Raw genomic sequence first — 18,766 nt, 5'->3', positions numbered from 1 at the left:
CACACATGCATTAGCACTGTTTTGTTTAAAATGGAGCTCCTTGTCCCAGCTGAGAGTAAGCTGAGGTGTGAGTGGATGTGCAGTGTCCAACGGAGTCCCCAGGTTGTTCCTTAAATTCAGAAGACCAGGTTCCCACAGATGCACACGTAGGTGCTGTGCTTCTTCTTTCTTCTTCTGTGAGAATACAACCTTGGACTTGTGCCAAGGCATTACATCTGGAACATATAAGCGCATGTAGGGGTGTAAACTAATCTTTTAATATGTGATAGTATTCCGTTCTTATTTTTATTCCGTTCTTCAAACTATGATGGGGGGGGGGGGCATGCTTTAGCAGCAAAAACCCTCCCATTAAATGCAATCTATTTGCCTAGTAGATAAAACAAGTTAAAATGCAGCCTTACTCCAATGCCTTCCACCATTCCCTGGTACCTCCAGGGTGTGGGGTCCTTAGTTCTCACCACGTTTCTCAAGGCACGGAGGCGGGGGAATTGGGGAGGATCGTTAGGGATCTTCATCACACCCTCAGAGTAAAGGGAGCAGGTCGGTCGTATGCTTGGTCAGTGCCAGATGCACTCCATTCCACAAAATCGGGTGTTAAATGTCTTATCCAAGGTCTTCAGCCTTAAACGCCACACTATATGGTGTCACTTTCTTCAACAACGAAAAAAGATGCTGATGTTCCTGGATTTTTGTCTGTGCAGCCTGAAGGGTGGGCCTCTGAGTGTGTCCCCATAAGACAATGACCGGTGGAGGTGAGTGACGCACCCAGGAAAAGTATTTCAGGACTGGACTTAGTATTGATGAGATTGTCAAACTTCCCACTGATTACAGACTCAGTACAACCCTTGTCAAATACTTAGCTGTCTATTTTTGCAGAAAATGACAAGCTGATCTTAAAATTCATATGGGGACACAAAAGAGCCAAAACAATCACAGAAAAGAACAAAGGTGGAAGAATTCATAATTGTTGATTTCAAAACTTACTACAAGGGTATAATAATCAAGACAGTACTGACAATGGTAGTATCATAAGGACAGACATATAGATGAACAGAACTGAGAATGCAAAAATAAATACATTTGTGACTGATTTCTGACAAGGATGTCAAAACAAGTCAATTGAACAGTCTTTTCAACAGACTGTGCAGGGTCAACAGGGTATCCACATGCAAAAGGATGAAGCTGTACTGGTTCTACCTCACACCATACACAAAAAGTAACCCAAAGTGGATCAAAGACCTAAATATAAGAGCTACAACTGTAAAATCCTTAGAAGAAAATCTAGCCATAAGTATCTATGATCTTAGATTAGGTAAAAGTTTCTTAGTTAAGACACCAAAAGCAGGAGCAACACAAGAAAAATAGGTAAGTTGGCTTCACCTAAATTAGAACCTTGGGCTTCAAAGGACACCATCAAAGAAGTGAAAAGACCAACCCAAAGAATGGCAGAAAATACTGAAAAATTATGTATCTATCTGATAAGGAACTGAATCGAAAATATATAAAGAACCTTATAACTCAATAATAAAAACACAACCCAGTTTTTCAAATAAGCAAAACATCTGAACAGACATTTCTCCAAAGACGATGTACAAATGGCTGATGAACACATTAAAAGATAGTCAATCAACACAATACTGAAGGAGAACAAAGTTGGAGGGCTGACACTACAAGACATCAGGATTTACTACAAAGCTCCAGTAATCAAAACAGCACAGTACTGGCAAAAGATGAGACAAAAAAAAAAAAAAAAATCAATGGAACAGAACAGAGAGCCAAGAAATAGACCCCCATAAATACAGTCAACTGATCAAAGGACAAAGACAATACAATGGGGCAAAGACCACCTTTTGAACAAATGGTGCTGAGAACAACTGAACATATAGAAAAAGAAAAAGAAAATCTAGACATAGACATCACATCCTTCACAAAAGTTAACTCAAGATATATCACAGAGATTGTAAAAGGCAAATGTCTGAAACTCCCAAAAAATAAAACAGCACAAAGCCTAGAATACCTTGTAATGGTGATGACTTTTTGGATCCAACACCAAAAACACAATCCATGAAAGAAATAATAAACTGGACTTCATAAAATTCGAAAAATTCCTGCTCTGCAATAGATACTACCAAGAATAAAAGAAGATACGCCACAGAGTGGAAGACAAGTGATAAAGGACTGTTACACAAAATACACCAACAACTCTTAAAACTGAATAAAAAGAAACAATGTGAATGAAAAATGGCCAAAAGACCTTAAAAGACACCTCGACAAAGAAGATACATTCGTGGTAAGTAAGCATAGGAAAAGATGCTACGTATCATCACCTGACAACAGGGGAACAAAGTAAAACAGCAAGGAGGATACCATTACCTACCGATGACAAAGGCTAAAATCCAGAATACCAGCAACACTAAATGCTGACTAGCAGGTGGAGCAACAGGCACTCTCTCATATACTGTTGCTGGGAATGCAAAATGGTACAGTCACTTTGAAAGACAGTTTGAAGGTTTCTTAAAAAACCAGACACACTGGGGCTTCCCTGGTGATCTGGGGGTTAAGAATCTACCTGCCAGTGCAGGGGACCTGGGATCGATCCCTGGTCTGGGACTAAGCCTGTGCACCACAACTTCTGAGCCCTTGCTCTTGGGCACACCAGCCACACCTACTGAAGCCAGACAACTGAAGGCCACGTGCCTAGAGCCCACGCTCACAACAAGAGAAACCACTGCAATGAGAAGCCCAGGCACCACAGCGAGGAGCAGCCCCTGCTCACTGCAAATACAGAAAGACCACATGTAGCAATAAAGACCCAGCACAGCCAAAAAACACACACACACACACACACACACACACACAAACTAGGACACCCTTATCATATGATCCACTCCCTGGTGTTTACCCAAAAGAGCTGAAAGCTTATGTCCACACAAAAACCTGCACATAGATGTTTATAGAGGCTTTATTCATAATTTTCAGTACTTGGAAGCAACCAACATGGCCTTCAGCAGGTAAAGGGAAAAATAAACTGGGATACACCCAGACAATGGAATGTCATTCAGCGCTGAAAATGTGCTATCAATTCATGAAAAGACATGGGAAATCTTAAGTTCATATTACTAAGTAAAAGAAGCCAAAATGAGAAGGATACACTGTGTATGATCCCAACAGTATGAAATTCTAGAAAAGGCAAAACCGTGGAGACAACAGAAAGACCAGTGAATACAGCAGGGGTGGAGGAAGGTATGAACAGGTAGAGCACAGAGGGTTCTTACAGTAGTGAAATATTCTGTATGATACTGTTTAGATGGATGGATGTCATTGTACATTTACCCAAGTCTACTGAAAGTAGAACACCAAAAGCGAGGAGCCCTTAGGTCAACTACAGAATTTAGATGTTCATGATGGGCCACTGCAAGTTCATCCTTGGTGATGAATGTAGCATGCTGGTGAGCGAGGCATGTGTGGGAGCAAGGAGCAAGGGGGAAATCTCTGTACCCTCCTCTCAATTTTATTATAAACCCAACACTGCTTTAAAAACATATTTAACACCCCTAACCATTAGGAAAATGAAAATCAAAGCCACAATGAGATCACTTCACCTGGGCTAGAACGGCAGTGATCAGGAAGACGGCCAGTGGTCGGCATCACTAGGATGTGGAGTAACTGGAGCCTTCACACACTGCTGGTGGGATTGCAGAGTGGGACAGCCACAAGGCAAACATTTGGCGATTCCTCAAAACGTTAATCATTGAGTCACCATACGACCTGCAATTCCACTGCTCAGTATGTACCTAAGAGAAGTGAAAATACATTTCCACACAAATGTGTACACTCTTCCAGGGGAAGGTGAGAGCCAGGGCAGGTAAAAACAAGACAGCATACGGACAGAGAAGCTGCTCTTGGACCTATGGTTAAATAGGAAAAAAAGAACAAGGCTGGAGCAGAATACATGCAAAATGAGTGATTGTGTTAGCCTTAAATATATATATATATATATACACACAGGTACACAAACTTGTTATGTAAGATTGTAAGAGAAATACACAGCCAGCTGATCATAAATGTTCTTTCTGAATGTAAGCCTGGGATGAGGGAGGTGGAACTTCATTATTTACTCTACAATTTCTGATTTGCTTGCTTTTCTATTTACTAAGAAACAATCAGGGCATGCCATGCAAAAGATAATTTCTTTCTCTAGCCAAAACAGAAGAAAAAGGAAGAGGCCACTGGAGTTGGGTAGTGAGGGAAGCTGTGAAAGTGGAGAAGAACAGAAGAGCATCCCAGGTAGTGGGAACAGCAGGAGCAAAGACTTGAAAGTGGATGCCAGGTTCACTGGGCTGTGAGGTTCATTCTGTTACAGGAACCAGTGGGGTGAAGGTGAATTCGATCAGTGAGCTGAAGCAGCCGAGTTCCAAAGGCGTCATGTGCCCCTTAGGGAGTGGTGGCCGTGAGCACGGGGGCTGCTGCTGGGAGTGAACGGGGGCTAGATTTGGGCAAGAGGTCTCGGCAGCAGTTCAACTTGGCCTCTGTCTCACCATAAACTGATTGCCAACTCCATTATCCAGATTTGTCGAATAAGATGGTCTCCAAAAAGAATAATATCCACGCCACTAACGTCCCCAAATCTGAATGAAGAACTTCCAGTGTGTCTGAGCACACCTTTTCGATAGGAGCACAAACAAGTGATGGAGTGACCTGAGTCAATCCTAAGTACCAGATGATGACCCCAGCAAGCCCCCAGCATGCAGGCTGTGATGGGGGTAAGCACTTTGCAAATATCTTTTCAATAAATGCTCAGAGCAAAACCCCGAGGTACAGGCAAGCACTACCTCCCTTTACAGACGCACAAACAGGCTTGGGGTCTTCCCTGGTGGCTCAGACGGTAAAGTGTCTGCCTGCAATGTGAGAGACCTGGCTTCAGTCCCTGGGTTGGGAAGATCCCCTGGAGAAGGAAATGGCAACCCACTCCAGGACTCTTGCCTGGAATATTCCATGGATGGAGGAACCTGGTAGGCTACAGTCCATGAGATTGCAAAGAGTCAGACACGACTGAGCAACTTCACTGGTTCACTGAAACAGGCTCGGAGAGGTTAAGCACCTTGTCCAAGGTCACTCCCCTGGTTAACGCTGCAGCACAGACTGGAACACAGGACCCCAACTGCCATCTCTACAACCTCTAGACATTTCAATCTGCCCAGGTCAGTACTCTGCTCCAGTTTCCAGGAAAATATTACGGAGCTCAGAACTGGAGTTGAATTCAGAGCTTGGGGTTCTACCAGCAAATTCAGACCCATAAAGTTACCATATGCTGGCTGGAAGTGGAGGTGGAGTGTTGGGATAAGGAGCCAAGTTGGACCGGTAACTAACTAGCTTGTTCTTTAGCTGGCTGAGCCAGGCAAGACACCAAGCTGCCTCCTCTGTCCTCCAACTCTGGCTGCGGGACCCAGCCTCTCTTTCTGAGCATTCCTCTTTTGACTTGGGCCCCATGTCCAGTTCTGCCCTGAAAACTTGTGCTTTACCTTAGAAAAGTCAGGAGACACCTGGGAAATGAAAGTGATCACCTCCTCTAGCCCTCTTACTCCACAGCCACCAGAGACCCTGGGGCACCCACCAAATGTCCCAACAAGCCCTCACTGAGCCAGGGGCTAAGTACTTGCTCTCCCTCCCAGAGCTGACATTCCACAGGGATGTGCACCCAAGAGAGGCTTAAGATACTTAAAACAACCATCTCTCTTCATGTCACTGAACGGATATTCAGGGAAGATTCTCTTCACCTCCATCTCTCTCAGCACAACTGACAAGAGGCCCAAGAAGACACACAGTTGGCAAGTTATTCATCACTCCAACCTCAGCTTTCTGGTCTGGAAAATGAGGGTATGTGACACACACAGACATGTTAAGATGTTGGTGCGGGGCTCAGCCACACAAGGCACAGAGATTCAGATTAACTGGCATTTACTGAAGGCTGCTACGTTCGTTCCTTTTCCACGGTATATTCCAACACACACACACACACACACAGCTATAACCAAGGAGAATCCTGCATCAAGCCCCCAAGGTTCATGCTCACTGCCCAGGCAGCAGTTTCAGGAACATCACTGCCCCAGGTCCCACCTTCTGGAAAGGAAAGACACCAGCCTTCTGGTCAACCAGGAGTGCACACAATGCTGAGATCTCACTCCAGCCACCTGCTAAGGTCTGGAGAGAGGGTGAGGGAGGTTCTGCCTATACTGCCTCATTTCCTCTCTCCCTTCCCCAGGGAGACAGACCATATCCACATGTAAAGAGTGGTCTTCCCCAAGCCACCCACAAGGCTGCTCCCTCTTTCAAATGGGTTTCCACTCAAATGCTGCTTCCTCAGAGCCAATGTTCTTGCCTGGAGAATCCCAGGGACAGGGGAGCCTGGTGGGCTGCCGTCTCTGGGGTTGCACAGAGTCGGACACGACTGAAGCGACTTAGCAGCAGCAGCAGCAGCAGCAGCAGCAGCAGCGACATTCCCTAACTTAAAACAACCCTGCCTCCGTCCCAGCTACTCTGAATCCTCTTACCCAGATTCATCTCCTTCATCACACTGATCATACCCCTTGGCATCTTATTATAGGTCTGCTGCTGCTGCTGCTGCTTAGTCACGTCAGTCGTGTATAGGTCTAGCTGTCTATTACCCATCTTCACCCCTGCGATGTGAACTCTGAAGGGAAGAGTGCTGTCAGTTTCTTTGACAGCTGTGTGTCCAGTGCCAGGGCACTCCCTCCATAAGTGATTCTTGAATAAGTAAATTAGCTGAGCTAAGTTGCTAAGGTACACGGGAAAAAAAGCAAAGTTTTCCTCAACCTCTCCACAGAGGACCCCACTCTACTCATCACACTGGTGACCTCCCACAGAAATTGGAACTGACTCAATAAATTAGAATTATATATAAACATTTTGTTTTCATTCAAGTTTCAACCCGTTTGTGCGAGGTGATATGAATCAGGCGATATCTTTACAAATCATTAAGGTAATGGGTCCAAGGACTAATTTTTTAAAAATATAGCTAAGACTATAATTAATAAACTGATTAAGGAATTAACCGGACAAATCTCAGAAAAGAACAAAAAGAATGAAAGAAACAGAGCCCCATACCTCATGGCCACCACCCCTCCTGCCCAATGAGTTACAAGAGCCTGAACGATACAGAGCTTGGCCTCGAAGGTTTCTAAACAATTGCCGTTTCCTTTGATGCCTCTTCGCCTCAGGCTCCCTCCAATTTTTGACTCGGGAGCACACTGAGTTCTGGTCAGGGGCCCAGGAACCTTGGTGATGGCAGAGAAATAGAGGCAGCTCACTGGGATGGATGGTGATGGATGAAAGGAGCAGGATGCAACATGGACCAGAAAACCTGGAGCAGCAGCATGCCCCTCTCCTCCTCATCAGAGTGGTATGGGGACGACATCCCGTTCTCTGCATCCCACATCTTTCTCTGACAGGAATAGGCTCTCTCAGGAGGCAATGAGTTCCCTTCATTGGAGGATCCAAGCTTGGGTTAAGCAGTAACTAGAAGGAGGTGCTGTGGAGGTGGTTTAAACTGCAGGCTGAACTATGTGACCTCAAAGGTCACACTGTAGACTGGCATTCCTATCGGCCAGTTCCTTTGCGTTTCACTACTCCTAAACCTCTCCAGCCTGCACAGCCTCCCTCAGTGGATACTCAACACGTGCTGTCCCTCACGGACATTTAGTGAGCACTTATTGTGTGCCAGGGGCCAGAGTGGAGCAGGGACAAGGGCAACAGGATTCTACATTCTTCTGGGTGGACAAAGACAATAAACCCATGAGCAGATACATGAGGAAAACCATTTGAGACAAACTCCAAGAGTAAAATACAACGGGGGAATGTGGGCCTTCTCTGGTGGTGCAGAGGGTACAAATCCGCCTGCCAATGCGAGGGATCCCTAGTCTGGGAAGATCCCATGTGCTGCAGAGCAACTAAACCTGTGTGCCACAGCTTCTGAATCTACACACCTAGAGCCCGTGTTCTAGAACAAGGGAATCCACTGCAATGAGAAGCCTGCACACTGCAACTAGAGAAAGTCCTCACACAGCAACCAAGACCAAGTGCAGCCAACCAAAAATAAAATTAATTTTTAAAAATGGGGGAACATGACAGAAACTGACAGAGTGGGGGGCTGCTCTGGACAAAGTTGTCAGGGGAAACTTTTCTACAGAGGAAACATCTGAGCTAAATGGCATGAAGTGCCAGACATGAGAAAAGGTGGTGAAAGCGTGTGTTCAGCAGAAGGAAAAGCATGTGCAAAAGAGAAGCCTGAGGAGTCTCCTGACAAGTTGAGTTCAGATAGTCATCAACTGCACCCTATCCTAAAGGCCCCACCACAGGCCCTAAACACACATCTCCCACCCCCGCCTGCCTTCTTTCCCCACTGACTTTATCAGATTTTCTCAAGTCAAGGCAGAGCTGATTTGACTCTGAACTTTCCACTGGTAGGTGTGCTCTGAGCAAGGGCACAAAGGAACATGTGCGCACCCCTACCTACAGGGACAGAGGAAATGCTGACATCTTGGCTCCATTAAAAAGTGGGCCTGTCTTATATAGGGGACCATAACTCCCATCTTCCCACCTGGTGTTCAGGGCCCACATTTGGGGGATGCGGGCCTTTTGTAGAATACAATGTAAAGAGAACCCTCTGAAAAAATACACACCTGTGCTCCAAGCACCTCAGGTGTATTTCAGAAGGTTCTTAGAGCCCCAGGTTAAGAATGTCTGTCTGGTTACCACTGCCAAAAGAAAAAACTAAACTGGTTCAGCCCAGGAGCGCCCCACTGATGGAATGGACAAGCTTAGAGGTGAGTAAAAGAAAGAGAGGGGGCAAGATCAGGCCCTCAGACCCATAAAGAGACTCCCACACTACCTCTTCTAGCTCTGATAGATGTCAGCCTGTCAGAGGGACCAAGGCCTGAAGGGGTCCTAATGAAACCTTACCCACTACACTCCAGTGAGGGAAACATCCCACAACACCCCAGAGCCTCCAGAGAAGGTCCAAGACCACATTTTCCAGGATTGTCCTTGACAAAGGTCATCTCTAATTTCACATTCTGAGATAACATTTCACACAAGGCTGCTTAAGCATAGAAAGTGTTAATGCAAAGCCCAAGTGTTTCAAGGTGGAAGGGGACACCACGGCTACTGTGTAAATAATTCAGGTCTTTATCAGGAAACAGGGAAGTGCGCAGAGCTTGCTCACCTAGCTCACAGTGAAGTTAGTTAGGGATGGGGGTGCTCTGTTAATATCAGTCAAAATAGTAACAAGAAGGACAGTTAACCGAGGGAGAACTTAGCCTGTACCAGGCACTACAATAAAAAATTTAATCTCACACAACCTTTTAGGGTTTGTACTGTTATCATTTCCACTCTACAGATGAGGACACTGAGGCATGAGCAGGTGAAGTAACTTGCAGCTGACACCCAGACCCAGCAAAACTCTTCCGCACCCAGGGTAGAAGGTGCTAACACCTGGGCAGTGCATGAACTGCTTAAAAATAATTTTCTGCTACTTCACCCAAGACAACCACCATTTGGCAGTTGTCGCATCCTTGCCCAGTGCTGGAGGCAAGCCTGGTTTAGGCATTAAACGGAGTGAGAGCCCTCGAGGAACAAGCCACTCAGTTTCATCAACGTATAAACCTTTGATGAGGCCGCTGATAAGGCAAGCGCGGTTCTTCCTCGTGGCAGAGCCCACGGGAACTCGACTCAGTAGAAACTCCCATACTCGGAAGACGCCTGCCCCTCTCTGGCTACGAGAAGTTCGCCTTAACCCCATGGTGTCCGCCTCCCCCTGCTCCTCCCTGGATCCTCGAGCCGCTTAGTTTAAGCAGCAACGAGCACGCGGGCCCGAGTGGGACCGAAACCGCAGCCACCGCCCCGCGCGCCCAAAGCCGGGTTCCCCGCCGCGAAGTGACTGGTAGTCCCGCGAGTTCCGACAAACAGCGCCCAACGGGAAGACACGCCGAGGGAAAGGGGCTGCACCCCAAGACAGGTGGATCTCCCTCCCCGGAAGTGGGTCCGGGAACTTTTAGCCCAAGAGCTACCAGGGGATCGGAGTCAGGGTCTCCCGCGGAGCGGCGGCCGGTCGGGGCTGGTGGTGGCACTGCCTACCTGTGCCGTCCAGGGTTCCCCTGAGCGTTCAGGGAGCGCGGAGCCAGGAGCGCACACTCTGCCGCGGGCACCGGGATGGAACGAGGGCGGCTTGGAGGTGGGGTCTAGCTCCGGCTTGGTGGGTGAAGGTGGAGAGGAACCAGCCCGGGAAAGCCTCCCGCCCCAGGGTGTCTAGCAGGGTCTCCAGCCGGGGAAGGTCTAGCCGGGTAGCGAGGCTTCAGGCCAGCCGCCCACACTTACCTCCGCTCCCAGCACCGGCTCGACCCGCGGGGCTGCGGCGCGAACCGCCGCTAAGACTCTGGCAGCGGCGGCTACGGGGGCGGCTCCCCGGGGCGGGGCGGGGCCGGGCCGGGGGCGGAGAGGCCGGGCCGGCCACGTGGGCGGGAGGCGGGCCGGGGACCCCAGCAGGCGCCAGGCCGGGTGGCGGGGAGCTCGGACTCAGTTACACTTGGCCGCTGCTCAGCACTTCCCATTCCGCACCCTGTTGGGGTCCCAGGGAAGGCTGGGGAAGGAGAAGGGGAGACCTGGCCCCCGGGGCATGCCCAGCACCTATTTGGGAGATAATTTACTGGGTCCGGGAAAGGGTGCGCAGCCTGCCGAATCCCGTTCCCCCGAGGACAGCTCGGGGGATCTGTGTCCCAACGGGATACTGTGGCGACTCCCGAGCCATGGGCAGCACGAGCTGCCCGGGCGGGCGAGGGCCCGGGTCAGGCGCTTGGAGCCCCAGCCTCGCCTACCAGGCTGACCTTGGGCGTGTCTGGTCCTGCCCGAGCCTCACTTTCCCCGACTGTGGGAGTAAGAATAAGGACGAATCCCCGCGCGCCCAGCAGGTTCTCAGGAAATACGTTTGTGGGCGGATGCTGAACTTGAAAGAGCAGCAGCCAGCAGTGTGGCCTGAGTCTTTCGTGCCGAAATAGACATGAGAATCTACATACTAAAAGCATTTTCTGTACTCATTCATCCATTCAACAGATTAAATTCTTCCAGTCCTCAGGACCCCATAAAGTCAGGAATAAAAAAAAGTCCCTACGCACTAGTTATGAGCTCTTAGGAAAGCACAAACCATGATAAAAAAGAAAAAGTTCATCAGCTGCTTTCATGTGCCTGGCGAGGGCTTCAGGTGCTTGATCTACTTGCCTTGTGAGGTGTAGGGCTTGAGTGGGCCGTCTCAGGAGCTGAAGCTTAGGAAGGTGAAGCCAGCCCCAGGTCAGAGGAGAAAGCACCAGTTCCAGGGCTAAGTTTCTCTGCAGCCATACCTCCAGTAAACGGAGGATCAGGCTCTGAGTGGACCTCCTCACTCTCTCCATGGGGCGAGCTCTAATCCCCACCCCCTCATTTCACCTCACAACGGGGAGGGGGATGTTGAGGCCTTCCCAGGAGGGACCTGCCCTGGCAGCAGCCACTGGGATGTAGATCTCCCAGCCCAGGCACCAACCCCCCACACACCTGTCGCCACCATTCAGACCTTCATCTGGCACAGCTGAGACTTCCTTTATTGCAAACTCCTGTCTCTTCTTTGCAGGCACTCAGCCTCCTAGGGCTGTGTGACCTCTTCCTAGCCCACAGCCCACCTTCTGGGCCAGACACTGACCAATGTTGAGCAAAGGAACTTTCATTCCAACTACAATTCCACTTCATTCCACCACACCTTGATCCCAAACCCAGTGCCTCACAACCCATCCCTTTCCTGTGTAAGGATCACACACCCTGTCCAGGACTCCATTTCCAAGGCCAAAACCTATATCCAGATCCCCAGTCCTCAACCTTTTCTTCCAAACCTCTTTTGTTCCTCTCCCTCCTCCGCAGGGTGGAAGAGCACTTACTACAGCCAGCAATGTTTTTTAGGTAATAATAAAGGGGTTCCACTCCCTCAGCAACCCAGAGCTCAGCAGGCACTGCGGCCCCACAAGTCAACACCTGGTGCTCTACTCAGGCGGCGCTGTCCCACATAAAATTTCTATTTCCATTAGATTCCATTTAATGATTGGAGCGTCTGCTACATGCCCCAGACCATGCCAGACTCTGAACCTCAGCAGTGACTTTGTCACAAGACAGAAGGACATAGTCCCTGACCCCATGGAGCTCACAGCTAATGTGGGAACAGTCAGAGCCATCACTGGGCAGGTTAGGGAGCAGGATGTGGTGAGAGACACACAGGGGAAGTGCTGGCACAGATTCAAGCATGGGAAGGCTTCCTGTGCGACGTGGGGCGACAGGACTGGGGAGGACAGACGTGGAAGCCCAGAGGTGGGAGAACACAGGGCACACTTGTGGAAGCCCATGGAAAGGGGCCCAGATGGCCAAGGTGACACACTAGACCTTGACCATGGCAAGGTCTGGGCAGAGGTGATGCAACTCCACGGCTGCTGAGTGAGGAGTGGATGCAGCGGGTGAAAGTCTCGTGGACACAGCTAAGGTGATGTGCATGCGGGCTATTACTGGGGATGCACTCCTCAATTTCCTTTGTTTTTCAATTCCGGGCGTCCAGAGATCAGAACAGATCTCCAGGAATATGTAGGCCAGAAACAAATCTATGTAAACCCGCAAGGATTTATATGCAGTGCCCCATCTCCTCCCACCTACTCATGCTTTGGCCCTGCTAGGGGGAGGGTAAGGAGGACTTGGCTCCTGGACTCAGATTAGGAAACTGTTGGGGAAGAGGTGATACACCCAAAGGGAGTCCTGTCGGTGGGGAATGTGGAGAGAAGCAGCAGGAAATGTGGGTCACTATCCGTGGAGTTTGAAAACTAATGGAGTAGCCAGAATACACTGACGATCAGCCACCTTTTCTCTTTGAAACAGTCAGTTCATGAGGGGTCATTCTCGAATTCAGTTCCATCTCCCCTAACTTTGCAAGACAAGGTAGAACAGGACCAAGGCTGTCACCTAAGTCATCAGTTGGGAAAGCTGGGGTGTCTACTGCAGGTCTCCACACGAAAGAGTGAGTGAAGAGCTTAACTGGTGCCAGGTAGGGAAGCAGGGGTGAGGGGCTGGGATGAGGCACCAGGGAGCACAGTTGGAAAAAGCCATCTCTTGAGAAGGCAAAGGGCAAGGGCGAGATGGAGACTACCAACCCAGCCACTGAGTGCCCACCAGGTACCTTTAACACTCGTCCTGTGAGATCACACATTTAAAACCCACTGATAATACCACTCATATGACCCATGCTGAGAGAAATATTAAGAATAAGATAAAACCCACCCACAATCACCACCACCCAGTAATCAGTTCAGTTGCTCAGTCGTGTCCAACTCTTTACAATCCCATGGACTGCAGCACACCAGGGTTCCCTGTCCGTTGCCAACTCCCAGAGCTTGCTCAAACTCACATCCATCAAGTCAGCGTTGCCATCCAACCATCTCATCCTCTGTCGTCCCCTTCTCCTCCTGCCTTCAATCCTTCCCAGCATCAGGGTCTTTTCTAATGAGTCAGTTCTTTGCATCAGGTGGCCAAAGTACTGGAGCTTCAGCTTCAGCATCAGTCCTTTCAATGAATATTCAGGACTGATTTCCTTGAGGATTGACTGGTTGGACCCCCTTGCAGTCCAAGGGACTCTCAAGAGTCTTCTCCAACACCACAGTTCAAAAGCATCAATTCTTCCGTGCTCGGCTTTCTTTGTAGTCCAACTCTCACATCCATACATGACTACTGGAAAAACCATAGCCTTGACTAGACAGACATTTGTTGGTAAAGTAACATCTCTGCTTTTTAATGTGCTGTCTAGGTTGGTCGTAGCTTTTCTTCCAAGGAGCAAGGATCTTGTAATTTCATGGCTGCAGTCACCATCTGCAGTGATTTCAGAGCCAAAAATACAAAGTCTGTCACTGTTTCCATTGTTTCCTCATCTATTTGCCGTGAAGTGATGGGACCAGATGCCATGATCTTAGTTTTTGAATGTTGTTTTAAGCCAACTTTTTCACTCTCCTCTTTCACTTTCATCCAGAGGCTCTTTAGTTCCTCTCCACTTTCTACCATAAGGGTGGTGTCATCTGCGTATCTGAGGTTACTGATACCCAGCAACATCTACTGTTATTTTATGTGCTTTTTTGTTTTTCCATTTAACATATTGTGAGCCTTTTCCTTGTGATAAAATATTCTACAACATGACTGTTAAGAGCCGCCTATTGATCTATGGTATGAATGTGCCTCTTCTTATCAGCAGTCCTGACTGGTACCTGGTTTGATCCTCACTTCTCAGCATCAGGGATAATGCTTAGTGACAAAAATCTTTGCATGACTAACTTTGATACACAGTTCTGGTTACTTCCTACAGAGAAAATGCTAGAAGTGGATCACTGAAAGGAATATTCAAGTCTTCTGCCTTTAGCAATGTTCAGATGCCCCCCCCCCACACACACACACACACTTTCTTTTGAAAAGTGTGGAGCATCCAGCTGATGAAGCAACAATAACCTTCTCCCCTAGGAGATGGTGACACTTGTGAAGGAATAAGAGGCTCATCTCACTGTTCAGACCTAAGCAATGTTCTGCAAGCAGCTAATACAGTAAAAGACTTCTTTCTCTAAAACCAAGTCCCATCTGCTCTCATAATCTAGGCTTGAGGAAGACCTGAGAAGCAAGACCAGGAGGTGGGGTGGAAAGATAGGTGCTTCGGGGCAGGAAACGCCTGGGTTCAAATCCAACGTCACCCTGCCCTGAAAGTGGGACGTTACCTAAGCCATAAACCCTGCTGGGAGTATGGGACGCGCCCAGGTGGTAGCAGGTGTCCAACTCACAGGGATGACTCAAGACACAACAGGTCATCACCAGCCCTAAGTCTACAGTCTGGAGACAGGACCCACAGGGAGTGCAAACTTGAGACAACACAAGCCACTCGGGGGGATGCGGGACACCCCAGTGGCCCTCAGCTCTGGAGATCATGGTAAGCGAATGAGGGTCTCACCCCAATTTGCAAAGCAGGAATGGATGTAGTTTACTCCTCTGGGAGGCCTTCTGAAACTCACTAGCAACTGTTACCGCTGACCCTGATGACCACCGAGACAAATGACGGCTGTGCACACTTGCTGTGCGCCAGGCGCTGCACTACCCGGACTATCCCCTCCATCCGCTTCACCCTCACCACCACACCATAGGCAGGTGGACTGTCATCCCCATCAGACAGAGGAGGAAACTGAGGACCAGGGAGATGAGGTAACGTGCCCTGCTGACTGATCAGTGCTGGGGCTGGGGTCTCAAGCTGGTTAAAGCAGCGAAGTCCCAGTCCAGCCCAGGTGGAAGGCATAAGCAAGGGGCACAGCCTGCCCTCAAGGAGCAGCTGGACTAGGGGGTAAGAGGGTCTGGCACATAGACACGGGAGTAGGACCTGAATGAGGGTGGACAGTTGTCAAGGAAGGCCTGACTGCAAAGGGTGGCTGGAGACTTCGAGAGGGAGAAGGAAAAGTCTGGCACAAAGGGTCCAGGACAGGACCACACCAGGGAGGACTCTCAAATTCTGCTGTGGTGGCAGAGAAGAAAGAGAAACACAGAGAAAAAGAGGTTGGCTAGGAGCCAGGTAATAACTTTGGGGTTCACTTCTGGGCTATCGGCAATTTACAAGTAGCCATTTCCTGTAGTTGGTCCCAGCCAACTGCCTGCAGAACTGAGTCCTCCAGGAGACAGGGACTCCACTGTGATCACTGAGGCCCTCTGCTACTCAGACCAGGGCTAACGGAGATATCTAGGGGATCACACTTTATCACTGTACATCCCTTAACCTGCCCCAGGTGACCACATCCCCAAAGGCAAGGGGGCTGTGTACTGGCTTCTGTGACCAAAACTCTGCTTGGGCTCACAGTCAAGCCTCACCTCAGCCCCATTTGGTACTGAGCTATTACTTATTTCCCAGATGTAGAAATAGTCGTGATCAGCTCAAGTGACCTGCTTAAGAGTCCCCCCAAAAGTGGCAGACTGAGATCTAAGTTCCAGGGACCTGAAACCAAAGCCCCACTTTAATCACAATGATTAAAAAATCTCTTCAAGAATGCACAATTATATAACTGTGTGCAGAATTTTCAAGTACCTCAAACTTCAGGTACATAAACCAAAGGCAGGTCCTGCTTATTTTTGCCTTCTGTCACCAGTCATGCTTCGGCCTTTCTCTGCTCTGAGTTCTGCCTGGCCTGGCCTTGCCCAGCCTGGTGGGAAACGTCCATGCTTTGTCTGGTGGCTGCCACCTGTCCCACTCCCTGGAATGTTTTGACCAGTAAGATCAGGAAGAGCAGTCTTCAACCTGAGGACCATTACTCGGTCTCTGCATCCCCTCCAGCTTCTAAAACTTGGGAAATTCCCCCAACCATGAATTGGCCGTCACTTAAGAGAAACAATCACTGCTTTTGTTCACAGCCAGAGCAGAGTGTGGTAATCTAGCACAGGGACCTTAAAGCAACAAATTCAGAAAAATGTCTGTATCTCTATCAGAGCTGAAAGATGATCAGGGGAAAATGAGCCTGGTAAATGGGACGCAGGCAGATCTGAGAACCCAGTCAACTGTACAGGCTCTGTACAGTCAACTTTTAAGAATCCTGCCTTAGTTTGATTTTGTGAGGAGCACCGGCCCCTCCACAAGGCCCGTGGCTTCCCTCCACAACAGTCACATGTAAACCCACCCTCTTCTCTTAGGGAAAGAGATGATTTAACACAGCACCTAACAAAGGTGCTGCGCTTGACCTCCTGGGCTGAAGCTCCTATCAGCAGGGAACCATCTTCTACCCATGTCCATAGGGCCCACAAGTAGTCCAAAACCTTCCACAGAATAAAAGCCACTATTTACCACACGGCTACTGCTGCTGCTAAGTCGTTTCAGTCGTGTCCAACTCTGTGCGACCCCATAGACGGGAGCCCACCAGGCTCCCCCATCCCTGGGATTCACCAGGCAAGAGTACTGGAGTGGGGTGCATGGCCTTCTCCGACCACACGGCTAGCACTTGCCAAGTGTGGCTGTGGGTGCTTTATAAACCCCAGCTCATTTAAGTCTCATAATAACCCAATGTGGCAGGTATCAGTCCCATCTTGCAGATGAAACAACTGAGGCTCAGAACAATTAGGTGGTTTGCCCCTAGTCTCATACTGAGAATGAGGTGGAAGCGAGATGGCAGGGATCGTGTATATCTTATTCATTACTGCATCTCCAATACACATTTTAGGCTCTCAAATAAAAATTGTAAAATGATTTTACTACCTATAAATGTGAAAGATGGTGTAAAAACCCTCTAGAAAGAGGCCAGGGAGCCAAGCCTAGTGATCTTGCATTATTTTTCCTTAATCTCAAAGACCCCATTTGAATTTTATCTCCTTGCAAAAGGCCTTACCCCTTGTTTCTGTCTGTCCTGCCCTTCATCCTATCTCCACTATTCTTGAACCACTTCTGATTTTGTTCCTCTCAACTGAGAAGACAGGGTAGCGGGTAGGGGAGGAAAACATCTTTATTGAGTCCTTTATTAAGGACTCACTATGCCCAAGACGTGCATGCATGCTGTCGTGTCTGATTCTTTGCGACCCCATGGACTGTAGCCTGCCAGGCTCCTCTGTCCATGGGATTCTCCAGGCAAGAATACTGCAGTGGGTTGCCATTTCCTGCTCCAGGGCATCTTCCCAACCCAGGGATCAAACCTGTCTCCTGCATTGGCAGGTGGATTTTTTACCACTGTGCCACCGGGGACACCCATGCCCGAGACAGTGAAGATATAATTTACGTCTCCTTCCTCATCCACCTGCTTATTGCCTGTAGCCTCTTATTCAACTAAACCTAAATTAAGTGTTTCCTAATTAAAGCCTGCAAGGGGAAGCTGGTCTTTGCTACCTAAAGCTTGCATTTCTAAAACAAAGTAAATAAAACCAGTGGTGAGGTCCCACAGATGTTGGCAACTGTATGACCCCAAAGCAGATATAAAAATGGACTCTTGCTTTCTAATACCATGGTAAAAATTAGGGCTTCTCATGCTGTCCACAGAGGATTTTCTCACCACTAACAGGAAAGAGGTATTCACTTACTGCAGCATCTGCCTAATGAAATCCTTCCAATGGAGTCCTTTTAGATCCGTCTGCTTAACCTCTGAACCAGCTGTACGCTCAATATGTGGACTGAGGAGGGAACCAACTCGCCATAACTTGCTACTCAAGGTTTTTTCTTCTTAGAAATTATGTTGAGAGACAGTACAGCCCATTGGTTAGGAATGAGGATGACTCAATCAGATGTACGAATGCCAATGTTGCTGACTTCTTGTTTGTGCCCTCAGCAAAGCTACCCCGTTTCTGGGTGTCAGAATCTCAAAAATGAGACCCCAAAGTTGACATAAACCAGGGATGTAACTCAGAGCACATGGCATACAGAAGATGAGACACCTCATGTCAGAATGAACAGGCACCCTTTTCTTTCTGAATGACAGGAAATTTGTGGCCCCCAAATTTCAGCATCCATCAACTTCTTTTCCAATTTCTTCAAAGAAAGTCCATTGTTCTGAGAGCCAAATTTCTCCTTGAGGTAAGTGTCCCTGCCCCTGTTCCAGACACCGAGGAGACAACAGGCATCTGACCGACGGAGGGTGGAGTAAACGATCAAGGGCAGCAGGTTCCTTTTCCTGCAAGTATAAGACAGACCAGCCACCCTGGCCTCCTC

The 18,766-nt window shown here is 48.6% G+C and overlaps 1 protein-coding gene across 2 annotated transcripts in view; it reads right to left on the bottom strand.

The window, feature by feature from the left end:
* Positions 1-10,444, bottom strand: part of ARHGEF3 (Rho guanine nucleotide exchange factor 3) — a 313,864-nt gene extending 303,420 nt beyond the window's left edge. Inside the window, exon 1 of one of the 2 annotated variants that reach the window (XM_042236047.1) lies at positions 10,153-10,444. The gene's annotated coding sequence lies outside the window, so the exon portion shown is untranslated. The remainder of the gene's footprint in view (positions 1-10,152) is intronic. The other variant, XM_012099859.4, reaches the window with a different exon arrangement.
* Between the last annotated feature and the right edge of the window lie 8,322 nt (positions 10,445-18,766).

The sequence above is a fragment of the Ovis aries genome, chromosome 19 (genome assembly GCF_016772045.2).
Source record: "Ovis aries strain OAR_USU_Benz2616 breed Rambouillet chromosome 19, ARS-UI_Ramb_v3.0, whole genome shotgun sequence".
Taxonomy (NCBI): Eukaryota; Metazoa; Chordata; class Mammalia; order Artiodactyla; family Bovidae; genus Ovis; species Ovis aries.
Note: the sequence above shows the minus strand (reverse complement) of the source record. Positions and strands in the feature narration are given on the sequence as shown.